Here is a 12,694-nt window from a genome sequence, read left to right on the forward strand (position 1 = left end):
CAGTGATGTTCACAGCCTTCTTCAACTTAGAGGAGAAAAAAAAATACCTCAAAGTTTAATACAATGTTTAGAAGTGCTGAAAAGAAAGGCAGGAGGATGTCAGGACAGCACCCTGGTCTGTGTTCCTCCAGCAGCAAAGAAAGCAAAGTCCTGAGATGCATTTTGAGGAAAGATGGAAATTATTACTTTATTTAAATTAAGAAATCCTTAGAGATTAATTGCCTTCTTTACTCAGAGGACGTGGGGCACTTGAGCAGGCTGCCCAGAGAAGTTGTGGATTCCCTTTCTCTGGAAGTGTCCAAGGCCAGGTTGGATGGGGCTTGGAGCAACCTGGGACAGTGGAACGTGTCCCTGCCCATGACAGGGGTGAAACTGGATGGGCTTTGAGCCCCCTTCCAGCCCAAACCATCCCATGAATCTCTGATTCTATGATTGATTCTCTGATTCCACACTGAATGCAATTGCAGAGATGTGAAAGAACAAAGCGTGGTCAGCCACCCTCAAGTCTGTCTTCTTTATCTTTGCCATTCCTGATAAAAATGCACTAAAATGATAAATACAGGTCTTGCTTTGTGGTCTGATCTTCTGCCTGTTGCAGGCTAAATGCAAACACAAGGCACCAGAGGCGGTGATTTTTCAGTCACACAGAAGCAGTTGCACATTACAGGGATGCATTTTGGAAATGGCAAGGACGTGGCACAAGTACAGGAAAATTTGGCATGTTGAAACCAGCCCGTGAATCAGAAGCTGTAATATTTTGGGGTAAAGCTCTGAGAGCTGATTTATAAAATGCCAGTTTGAACATGCTGCTGAAGAGAGTGATAAGGATTATCCTGGCCATGCACTCAGACACTCCTGCATATCCTTCCAGTCTGGCCAATTTACATGGAATGGGGAGATCTGTTCACTTTTTTTTTCAGATCACCATATCTGGCTTATCTGGCTCTTCCACAGCACTTACTGCCCAGTATTCCCCCACAGTTAATGGGGGTAAAAAGCATGTCCAATCCAATTAATTATTTTAGAACCCTGATTTAGAATCAAAATAATTTAAATCTGTATTCCACAGGTTCCATTGTTGTAAAGACAACATTTCATAAACACCATTTAGTTCCACCCAGACATCTGCACACATAAAAAGCTTGTATTTTACAGCAAGTAGTTATAAAAGAAGCAAAAAGAAAATTACATAAAATTATATATGATTGCCAGAAAATTCAGGCAACCCCTGGTTTAAACGAAAGCGTTTTTAAACTTCAACATTTCAGCGAATGACATTCATTATGGAACAGTCTGTCAGTTCATTAAGCAGAATATCAGGTTAGAGTTTCTGCAGTCAGTGAAGAAATGAACTGCATGTTAATGTTCAGGTGAACTTCCTTCTCACCCTTTTAGAAAATAACTGTGAGTTCCAAATTATCTGATCTAAGTGGTCTGGTTGAGATCTCATGCTGCTGGTTTCATATCCATATTTTTCATGACATTTTACACACTAAACTTCTTCTGGCTGTGAATGAATTTGGCAAAGGGTCACACCCATGGTACTGCATAATACAGAGTACATGAAAATATGCATAATCTATTTATTGAGGTTTGCATCAGAAGCTCTTTGGAAATAACAGAGTAACTAAATTATGTCCTTGTTCTAATTCAGTAGGGACAATGGGAAGGAAAGCAAGAGATCGATGTAATGATCCATCAGGAGAAAAATATTCATAATTTGACATAATATTATGTCAAAAGGGAGACTTTTAGTTTGGAGAAAACAGTTTTATTTCTGCTATGAAGATGTGAGACTTCCTTTTCCAGATGGATCCTGGAAAGATAAAAAACCATTTTTCTTTCAGGGAGAGCATCATGAGAAGTTTTCCAAACTGATGCACATAAATCTCCTCAGAGGACCTAGAAGATGCTGAGTCTATCAGAAGAATATTAAAGCCTGGTGCTTTGAAGATTTTTGCTCTAAATAGGCCATGTTTTGCTTTAATCACCTTGGACCCACCTCTGTGTTTTCTAGAGACAGAGAACATGCCAGAAAGCAGACAAAAGCCCCACAAACCTTCCCCAGAGAAAGTGTGAGGTTGACATTGCTCATTCCTAACAGGAGAGTTTGGAGAAACTGAAACAACCTGGTAGTAAAGCCAGCAGCACTTTGGAACCTGGACAGAAAGGTCTTTTCACATTAAAAATGCAAAACTGTGTGCAGATGGAACCTGCATCTCAAGGAAGCTGGGAAAAGGAGCTGCAAGGAAAAACTCCAGAGTGGAGCTGGTGAATCACAAACATTCAAAGAATCCAGAAGTTCTTTCTCACCGTAGAAGGAGAGAGCAACCTGGGCAACAAAAGCCAGGAGCTGTCAGTGGTAGCTGAGTCTGGAGAAAGTCAAACGCAGTCTCGAGGTTGTCTCATGAAAAAATAATTCCAGGAATGACTTGGAGCGAACAGATACACCTAAAATGTAGATTTTTTTTTTGGGGGATTTGGGTTTTTTGGGTTTTTTTTTTTTTTTTTGTTGCTTTTTGGGGGTTTTGGGGTTTTTTTTTTGTTTTGTTTTGGGTTTTTTTGTTTGTTTGTTTTGTTTCGTTTTTTGGGTTTCTTTTTGGTTTTTTTTTTTTTTTGGTTGGTTGGTTTTTTGGTTTGGTTTTTTGGTTTGGTTTTTTGTTTGGTTGATTTTGGGTGGTTTTTTGGTTCTTTGGTAGTGGTTTTTTTTTTTTTAAATTTTTGGTGGGCCAGTATCTTAACCGTGATTCAAGACAGAAATTCAAAATTATATTTTCAAGCCCTGCATGAGTATATGAAAATCAACCAATTCTTTGTGTGTTTGGTGAGACCACTGAGGTCAAAATTTGATCAGTCTCATTCTACACCACCAGGAGGAGGGATCAGAAAGCCAGGACAGGACTCAGACAGCAAATGAAACCATTTCAGTGGCATTTTTGGAAGACTTTTGGGGCTAAAGAGCTACAGAGTCTGTAGTAGATAACTGTATTTATCCACATTGACTGGGCACTGGCCAGAGGCCAGAATCAGTAGCTGAAACGCTGGTGTTTGGTGCAGCAACACCCCAGGGTATTTAACCTGCCCTCAGGAAGAGGGGAAATGATGTGCTGTAGATAAACACCACACTGACAAATCCCTGATGGATGTTAGATACCCCAGGGGATCTCAAATGGCACTTAGCACCTCTGTTTAAGTGGCTGAGTCATGTCCTAAATCTCCTTTTATTTCAACAGGAGTTTCTGCACTCAGATACAGCAGACACTTCAAACACACACCCATCTTGATCTGAGAGCTGGATCCCGATTCGGGTCAGCATCATAAAAATTATCTTAGCAAAAGGGACCTGCAAGTTCCATACAGAGAAAAGGAAATGAGTTGAGTACTAGAGGGGAAAATCTGCCAGGGATACACTTGCTGGAGGCACCGAAAAGGCTGTGATGTGCTTTTCTTCTTCTCTTCTGAATGAAATTCAGACTTTGGTAGCCTGTGAAATCTCTTTTCCATGACAATCATTGCTACATGCAGCTGTGGAACAAGCAACAGGCCAGAGAACAAAGAGCTAGAGAACATAGAGCAGCATCCAGAGGCCTGGATGATGCAGAGAAACAACTTCCACATGGCTAACATTGGCTTTCCACTGTGCTCCCTCCCTGCAGCCACCGAGAACTATTCTCTAATGAAGTTCATTCCAGCTGTTCACCCACTGTACGTAATCATCTCAGCTTCCAAACCCATTCAGCAGCACAAAAACCCCATCCAGGCTGTCAAAAGCCACGAAACCCCGATGAATGAGCATGGCTTGTGCCATCCAAGGCTGCAGTGACAGCTGTGACACATTCCCAGCCTTAGTCATGAAGAGCTCAAGCATCTGCGGTATTTCGGATGCTCTCTCATCTCCTCTGCATTTTAAGCTAGAGCACAAAACTCCTGGAAGGAATCCAAAGATCCAGCTCTCTAAAACACAGGAAATGAGTAACTTCACTAACTTTAACTTGGGTCTTTAAATAATGCACTTGTGCTGGCTTCTTTACAGAATTTGTTTCTAGGCCAAGAGAAAGTTCTGTTGTGTGTCCAAAATCTTAGATGCAAATTAAGCCCAAGCTCATATTTGGCTTTTGGTACTAATTGCATCAACTTAAGAATGCAGTTGCATGTAAAATGTAATTATTACAAATATTTTGTTTTAAAACAAAATATTTTGTTTTTTACTTTTGACCATGACCATGTCACTTTATGTTTTTGCTAGAAATAAAAAGCACCTTCTCTAAACCTGCTTCAAAAATGTGACAGTAGGAGCAGAAACAGAGATGTTGTGATTTAATAAAGTCTTTCCATTCCAGGAAAAGGAATTCAGAGTTAAAGATATCTTAGCTATTTTAAACTCCCTTTCCAAACATATATAACTTATTTCTGCTGTGGAGAAATGTATCCCTTACTGCTACAACTTTTAACTCCAGTCTATGTATCAATGTGTTCTGAGAGCTTAATGTTTTTATTTTTTGCATTATTTGTTTTTCAGTAAATAATTTTGAAGGCAATAGCAAAGGAGGAAGATGTTAGTTAAATCTATTTATCAGTGGACTTTGTTAGCTTAGGACAGAGGATGAAAGCATTAGAATAAAAAAGCACTGAGCTATTGATACATGGCAAAAAGATGCCTTTTAGGTCACCTAGTTCTGAGCACAAGGGCTCCAAGCTGGTCAAAACGTATTTCACAAGGTGCCAACCCTGAGCTAATGAGGTCTGGTCAGCATTCATCTCCAGCTCCGTGCAGCTTCCAGTGCAGCCATTCCCATGCAGGGTAGAGCAGATGAATCTGGAGCTTTCACAGCTCCTGCCTGGCTCAGGGAACAGGCAGAGCCAGCTTGTGTGTGCCTGCAGGAAATCGTGTCGCTGTCCTAGATGTGTCCCTGTGCTGGTGTAACCACAAAATCCCATCCCAGCCTCAGCTGGCAAATCCCTCTGAGTAACTGGACAAAGGAAGAAAGTGTTGATACACCAAGGAAGCCTATCAGATCTCAAAAATCAATGAATAATTTTTAAAAAATTACTAGGTAGGATATTGTCTGGGACATGTGGCATGAATTCTGCAGCAGCTGTGTCTGCCCTTCATGGAATAAAGGGAAGATGTGGGTGAGGAAGATGTGGGGACCACCACAGCAGTCTTGGACTTTCCATAAAACTTGGGTTTTCTATAAATCTTGCCAGCCATGAAAATTTGTGAGCTAGCAAAACATCAGCAGCCTTCCCCTCCAAAGAGAGATGGGAAAAAAGGCATTTCACTGCTGGGGATGCCTCTTGAGATACCATGGAAGGCTCCATCTGGCTGATTGTGGATGTGTGTCTGAGTCAGCTGCTGCAAGAATCTCCATGGGCTGATTCATCTGACCCCCTCCAGGATGGCATGAACCACTCTGCTCATCCCCAACACAGCGGATTAGGGGGATTGGCTTGGATGTGAGAATTTCGTTTTCAGATGTTTTCAGAGAGTAGATGAGCATCCTGCAGGCAGCCAAACACTTCCGAGTGAGAAATCCTTCCTTCCACATGAAATGAGCAATAGTTTTGCCAGGGGATCCTTTGGGGACAAGTTTCCTCTTGAGAATGAATGAATTTATACATCCTCCACCCCTCAGAGATGGACCTAACAATCAATCTGCTGCCCAGAAACCAAGAACTTAATTCAGCCACATTTCCATTTATTTTTTTTCCCTTCATTTTTCACAATTTCTTTTTCCCTAAAGAATCCTCACAGAATCAGACTGGACAATGCAGTGTCCCTTGCAGGGACAGAAAGTAGCAAAGTTCTCCTGATTCTGAGCAACAAATTAATAAAAAACAAAAAAATCCAGGCTATTAACCCACCACACAGATTAAAACATCTTTTCCTGCCCTAACCCTCAGCTCCATTTAGCAAAGCAACAAATCATAGATAACTGACCATAATTATCCTTCCATTTGCAGCACCCAAGCAATCCTGACCCAAGCTTCTCTAAGGGGGTGCAAAAGCCACTGTGTTTGAGGCACATTTCTTGTGAGATTCCTCCAACTGAATGGACAAACCTGAAAACAGACCTAGCAGACGTTTAATGTATGTTCATTAAGGAGCTCTTCGACATCAATATTCCCAATGTGTTACAAAATAAATTATTGTTATTGCTGTTGCCATAATCATTATTAAGAAGAATTTGACCATATTCTCCATATCCCCTTTTCTCTCAGTTTTAGAGTGAATTAGGAATCACATTAACAAAAACTAGAATTATTTAGTTACTCGTTGGGTATTTTGGTGCTTGTTTTAGTTTGAGTTTTTTTAACAATGGCATTAAGCAGAGGTTTTACCGCCTTGAAAAAGTTTATTTTTTTTTTAAATATGGCAGTCAAATAGATCAAAGTAGTTTCAGATAGTAGATTCTATCAAGGAGTAAGATAATGACACCTGAATGAGCAGGGATGAGACTGTCAGGATGTCTCCAGATAAACTGAAGTATTTGTATTTAACAAATAATTTTGCATTTAATAAATTAATTAATTTGCATTTAACAGAGCAGCAAACAAGAGTCCCTGCAGCTGCCTATTTCTGCAGGACCCCTTCTGAGGAAATATTCCTCAGCACCACAGCCACACTGGCTTTAAATCCTCTGTGTGGGGATGCTTCCACCTTTTCTTTAGGAGATGGAATGGTTTAGCTTGTCCTAAATTCAGCCCTGAAATTATTAATCTGGCTGCTCTGGAGATGAGCTTGCAGGGGGGACACGATCACTGAGCTGCAGTGAGTTACATAAACAAGGCTTGAACAACCCAGCGAGTTTTGTACTCATTCCTAGTTTGCCTTGTGCAGCTAAAAGTGCAAGCCTAAGGAGACAGATAATAAATTGAGAGAGCAAAATGTGGTCAGAGGATAAACCACCAGCAAAGCAATGGGGTGAGGGGTGGAAATTCTGCCATGAAGCTTCTGAAAAAATAAAAATAAAATCTGCCTTTTTTCCCATATATTTGTGCCCACTCGATTACAATCCAAACAGCCTTTCAGCAGCCACGAGAGACACAGGAATTCTAGAACTTGTTAGTGCTGTGGAAAAGTACCAAACACCTTTCTGTATGCAGAGCATTCCCTAAGAACAGAACAAGTTCAGCACCGAGGGACCTGGGAAAGTCTCCTCAGGGATACTCTGAGCAGCCCCTTTCAGTGGTGCCACAGCTCACCCTGACCAGACACTGTCAGCAAAGATGACTTTCACATTGTGGATAGAAAAAACCAGAGAGAGTTCCTCACTGCTGCATTTACATCCCTTTCAGCAGGGCTGTTCCACTTCTGTCCTGATGTGGAAAATTCACTCCAAAATCCTGTTGACTGCAGTGTGTACCGAAGCACAGATGGTATGGGATTGGCTGGACATGACAGGAGCAGAGGAAATGGAAACAAGGAAACACAAGCCAACAAAAAAATTCCCCTCCTTGACTTAAAGATTGTGGCTGCACTCTCTGGGCCAAGGAAAGGGGTGAAATAAAATTGAGCAGCTCCACTGACTTCCACATCCTCAGATCAGTTTTCCTCTCCTGGGAGCAGTGGCAAATAAGCAATTTCTCTGTTAGAATCCGGACCAACTGCAAGACCTGATATTTCTGCAGGTTTCTCCACCAGGCATGAGCTGCAGCATGATTCTGCCCTGAGTTCACTTTTTTCTCAGCTCTTCTTAACTCAGATACTCTGCTTTCATTAAAAGATAATCTGAGCTAATTTAGGAATTAGACTGTTTGTACTAAGTGTGCTCAGAAGGAAGGAAAGGCAAACAAAATCTGCTACATTGGAATGAATCAGCTCGGGGACACGGGGCTCAACTTAGCAAAGGCACAGGCACATATGGAACTCAACCCCAGGAAAAAAATATCTCCAGGATGCTGTCTCAGTCAGCCAAACGAGGAGAGATGTGATGAACAAAGGTCTGAATGTGCTCAGCAGCGCAGCCCACAAGCTCAGAAATCTCAGGTTTTCTCTCTCCTTGGTAGCATCCCACAACAGAGCTCCTGCCTCCGTGTTTGTGAGCCCCACAAACAGCAGCAGCAGCTCTGGGCAGCTCCGTGGGGCTGGGGCACCACCGTGCCAGCAGCAGAATTCCTAAACCCACAGCGAGGAAAGGGCCCCAGCAGCAGAATTCCTAAACCCATAATGAGGAAAGAGCCCCAGCAGCAGAATTCCTAAACTCATAGTGAGGAAAGTACCCCAGCAGCAGAATTCCTAAACCCATAATGAGGAAAGAGCCCCAGCAGCAGAATTCCCAAACCCACAGTGAGCAAAGAGGCCCAGCAGCAGAATTCCCAAACCCACAGTGAGGAAGGAACCTTCCAGTTTTCCTGCAGGGATCCCCACAGGTGATGGAAAAGCTGAAGCCCAGGAGGGAGCACAAAGCCTGTTTAAAGAGAAATAAGTGTATTTATCCCACAAAAAGCCCCCTCCTCGTGACCTTGAAGGCTGTGGTTATCCTCCCGGCCATTCACACGTCTTTGGTTGGAGAGAACAAAACAGCGGAAATCTTGAGATAAATGCCCGGGACAAAATGAGATCAATTGGAGCTGTCCTGAATGACAGCAAAGCAGCAACGCTGGCCCACAGCACATGGAAACAGGTGGGAATAAAAGTGGAAGACCACAACCCACACACAAGCAGACACATCAACTCTAAACCATCAACTCTAATCCAACTCCCCTTATCGCCCTGACCAGCATTCCTTAATTATTCACCAAATTCCAATGTTGCCTTACCCATCCTACAGGACGACTTCCTCCAAGCCAGCTCCAGGCTGTTTGGCATTAGCCAAAGAGAGATGCTTGTGTAACACGTTCTTTCTCTGCAGCTACACCAGGAGCACTTTCAGGAGTTTGCCTCCGTGCTACCATTAACCTCCAGCAATCAAACATTCCCTTGGATTAGCCACGGAAGCATTTCCCTGCTGTACCTGAGCAGTGCTGCATAGGCTGGGCAGAGGAGTGAGGGGGCTGCGTACCCAAATAACAGCAAGTGCAAATCCATTTGTTGGTTTTTTTTTTTTTACTCCAACAGATGAAATAAAAGATCCAACATGCTGCTTCAGTTACATATTGCTGTACCAGTCCACCACACACACTGTAATTAACATGCACCAGACGGATGGTAATTGATAATTCCCTGAGAAAGAATCACATCACTCTGCTGCCTTATTCACTTTAGTTAAGATTTTCTCCTTATTACAGCTACCTCCAGTGCTACTCCAATACATCCTTCAAGCTAAAGGCCAGATTCTGTTTACCTGCAGATCAGATGCAGAAGAAATCCACTGACTTCCAGGGAGTTCTTCCAGATCTGCTGCTGTGTAAGTGGGATGACCATGTAGCCATAAACACCAGCGTGCCACTAATCAAATCTCCCATTTTTTTTCCCCGTGCATTTTCCAGTTCTGCACAGCAAGCTGCATTACCACATTCTGGCTGCAAACTCCTCAGATTCCAACACATACCTGAACGCTTCCCATCCTAAATTCAGAGCACAGCGGGAGGGAAGGAGCCTGTCCTGCGTGCCATCCCCCTGACGGGAGATGTGCTCGGCATGAAGATGGTATTATTAGAGCCAGCTGCTCAAACACCGATAAGGAGAAGTGCCCAGAGGCACACGAGCAGAGGTCAAAGGCACACGAACCGCAGTTTCTCCCTATTACCCCACAGTAAAAACAAGCAAGTCCTGCTGCACTGCTCCGAGGCTGAATCAGAGTTTCTGCGGCAGGTGAGGATGAAGATGCAGAGCTGCATCGGGAAACGCCGACAGCAGCGGCGGGGCTGTTAGCAATCAGGTTTTATTTACCAGCCATATTGTGTTAAAAACCAGACGTGATTCCCATACCGAGCGCCTCAACCTGTCACCGCCAGCAAAGGGAGATTGATTTGTTCGCAGAGAACCAAATCTATCTGGAGGGCGCATCCTCCGAGCCCGGCATGCAATCCCCACTGAGAAGAAGTGTCCCCCGGAGCTGGGGACGAGCCGGTAAATCAGTGATCAATGGCACTGGCAGACAAGCCGGCGGTTCCTGTGGCATCCCCGGGCTCGGGGGATGGAGCCGGCCCGGGAGGAGGCTGGGGAAGGACTCACCATTGCAGCAGGGCTCGGTCCCGGCGCTGGCGATGCCGCATCCCCGCGGGGGGACAGTGGCCGCGGGGAGCGCTCCGGCCCCGCTGCCCGCGCTGGCTCCCCCCGGCCGCAGGAGGGGTCGGCGCCTCCGAAGGGAATCCAAATTCCTCCTCCCTCGCCTGCCGGTCATGTCCAGGCTGCCTTTGCTCAGGGGATGGGCCAGCTCCTGGCCGTGAAGGAATTTGCCATCGCTAAATCAGAAAAAAAACACCCACCAAAAAAAAAAAAACACCTCCTAACAAACCAAAAAGCAAAACCCAAACAACAGCAACAACAAAATAAAAGCAAGAAGGGAGGTGGGATATTTTAAAACTTTTTTTTTTCCCTTTTTTTTTTTTTTTTTTTTTTAAGGGTGCTCGGGGCGGGGCGGGGGACGAGAGGGGTGCTCAGGCTGGCTGGGATGCTGTGCCGGGCTGAGATGCTCCGGTGCGCTCGCCCCTGCCCCTGTGCCTGTGTGTGATTCTCATACCCAGACAATGCTCTGCAAAGCGAGCTGGTCCTGCGGAGAAATGCAAACACCTCCTCCCCGAGTGCCTGAGCAAAGGGAAAGCGATATGGAACCAATAGCTTCTCCTTGGCTGCTCTCATTAATATGGAGGAGAAAAAGAAGCCAATGAGGAGGAGCGGGAGGAGGGATTTATTCAAATCAAATTTCCCGAATCGAACACCCTTTCTCCCTTTTTTTTTCTTTCCTTTTCCCACGTACCCCAAATCTGCCTTCTCCCTGTTGCCTTAGCGCCGTTTCTGCTTTCCCAGAATTTTTTATTTCTTATTTCATTAGTGTGACAGGGTCAGCAGCACACGGCGATGGGAGGGACGATGGCATCGCTGCTGGGAGGGAGCGGGGGCTGTGCGAGGGAGGATGAAAGGAGCCAATTTCTCCCGGACCTGCAGGGTTGATTGCCAAGAGAAGCGATAAAGTAGCTGGAGTTGTCAGGGAAGTGAACTGAGGGGGAGCAGAGCAGGAATTTCAGCTGGAAACACCATTTTGCAGATGATGTGTGCAGATGGGCTGGTGGCCTGTGTCCAGGCTGAACCCTCTGAGCTTGGAGGGAGGATTCTCTCATCTTCCACAGGAGATGCACACCCGGGGAAGGAAATGACAGCACAGAACAGCAGCATCTGCACTGTCCTGCAGCACCACAGAGCCATGGGACCCCTGGAACAGCCGTGCAGGAGTGGCACCAGTTGCTGGGAAATGACTGGAGGGGAGCTGTAGGGAGGGCTGGAGAGAGGGGAGGGGGTGTCCAGTCTCAAGCTGAGTCAAGAGAAATACAGGTTGGATATCAGGAAAAAGTTTTTCACAGAAAGAGTGATAAAGTTCTGGAATGTTCTGCCCGGGGAGGGGGTGGAGTCCCCATCCCTGGGTGTGTTTAACAAAGCCTGGAGGTGGCACTGGGTGCCAGGGTTGAGTTGAGCTGTTGGGGCTGGGTGATGATATTGAAGGTCTCTTCCAACCTGGTCATTCTAGAATTCTGTGAATTCTGTGGTTCTGCGTCCAGTACCTGCAGAAGAGCAGGGGGGCCCCTGTCCCCTGCACAAGAGCATCCAGGCACTGCTCCCTGCTGCACAGGGCTCGAGGGGAGGCTCTCCAGAGCTGGAGAATGAGCACTAAAGGAGCCTGAGCAGCCACGGCAGGCCCAGAGGAGTCCTCTGCCAGGATATCCCATGGAGACCCTTGGCCCCACACTGATTTTGCTGCTCTCAGGCCCCCCAGATCAGTGTCAAGAATTTGAGGTGCTGAATGCCCACATCCTTACCCAGATTCTGTGAGAGGTGCTGGAAGAGCAGCTGCATGCTAATGAGGTTCCTCTAATTACCCTGAAATTCCGTGACACCTGTATGCCTAGGCTCTTCCAGCTGTGGAAGCCTTTTCCTCTCCTTATCTTTTCACAGCATCACAGAATCATTAAAGTTGGAAAAGACCTCAAGATCATTGATGCCAGCTTCTGACCAAACCCCCCCCTTGGCAACTAAACAGCACTGAGTGCCACATCCAGTCATTCCTTGGGCACCTGCAGGGAAGGAGAGTCCAGAACTTCTCTGGGCAGCCCATTCCAGTGCTTGACCACCTTTTCAGTGAAGAAATTCTTTCTGATGTCCAGCCTGAACCTTCCCTGGCACGTCTTGAAGCCTTTTCCTCCTGTCCAGGGAAACTTGTTGCCAGGGAGAAGAAACCAGTCTCCACCTGGCTACAACCTTCTTTCAGGGAGTTGTTGAGAGTGATAAGGTTTCTCCGAGCCTCCTTTTCTCCAGGTTTTTACCCCTTCCCCTTCAGTTTCTGCATCTCCCATCCTCTATTTGCCATGGCATGTAATTTAATTTTCAATCCTCCTTCCCTTCACCCTTGTGAGAAATGGATTTGTACAGAATTTTTAAAACTTGACAGAAAGTTCACACAGTCCTGTACATCTGTATGTAAACACTGGGATGAGGTGTTTTGACTTAAGAAGACTATGGAATAGAGATTACATTGTTGAGAGAGAGATTGAACTAGAAATAAGTTTCAACAAGTTTCAAAATTTGACTCTGTAA

The 12,694-nt window shown here is 45.1% G+C and overlaps 1 protein-coding gene across 5 annotated transcripts in view; it reads right to left on the minus strand.

The window, feature by feature from the left end:
• ADCYAP1R1 (ADCYAP receptor type I) overlaps positions 1-10,714 on the minus strand; it is a 147,357-nt gene extending 136,643 nt beyond the window's left edge. For 4 of the 5 annotated variants that reach the window (XM_030943058.1, XM_030943057.1, XM_030943056.1 and 1 more), the window contains exon 1: positions 10,121-10,690. The gene's annotated coding sequence lies outside the window, so the exon portion shown is untranslated. Of the gene's footprint in view, positions 1-10,120 lie in introns of all 5 variants that reach the window. The other variant, XM_030943055.1, reaches the window with a different exon arrangement.
• Between the last annotated feature and the right edge of the window lie 1,980 nt (positions 10,715-12,694).

This window comes from Camarhynchus parvulus, chromosome 2, assembly GCF_901933205.1.
Source record: "Camarhynchus parvulus chromosome 2, STF_HiC, whole genome shotgun sequence".
NCBI lineage: Eukaryota > Metazoa > Chordata > Aves > Passeriformes > Thraupidae > Camarhynchus > Camarhynchus parvulus.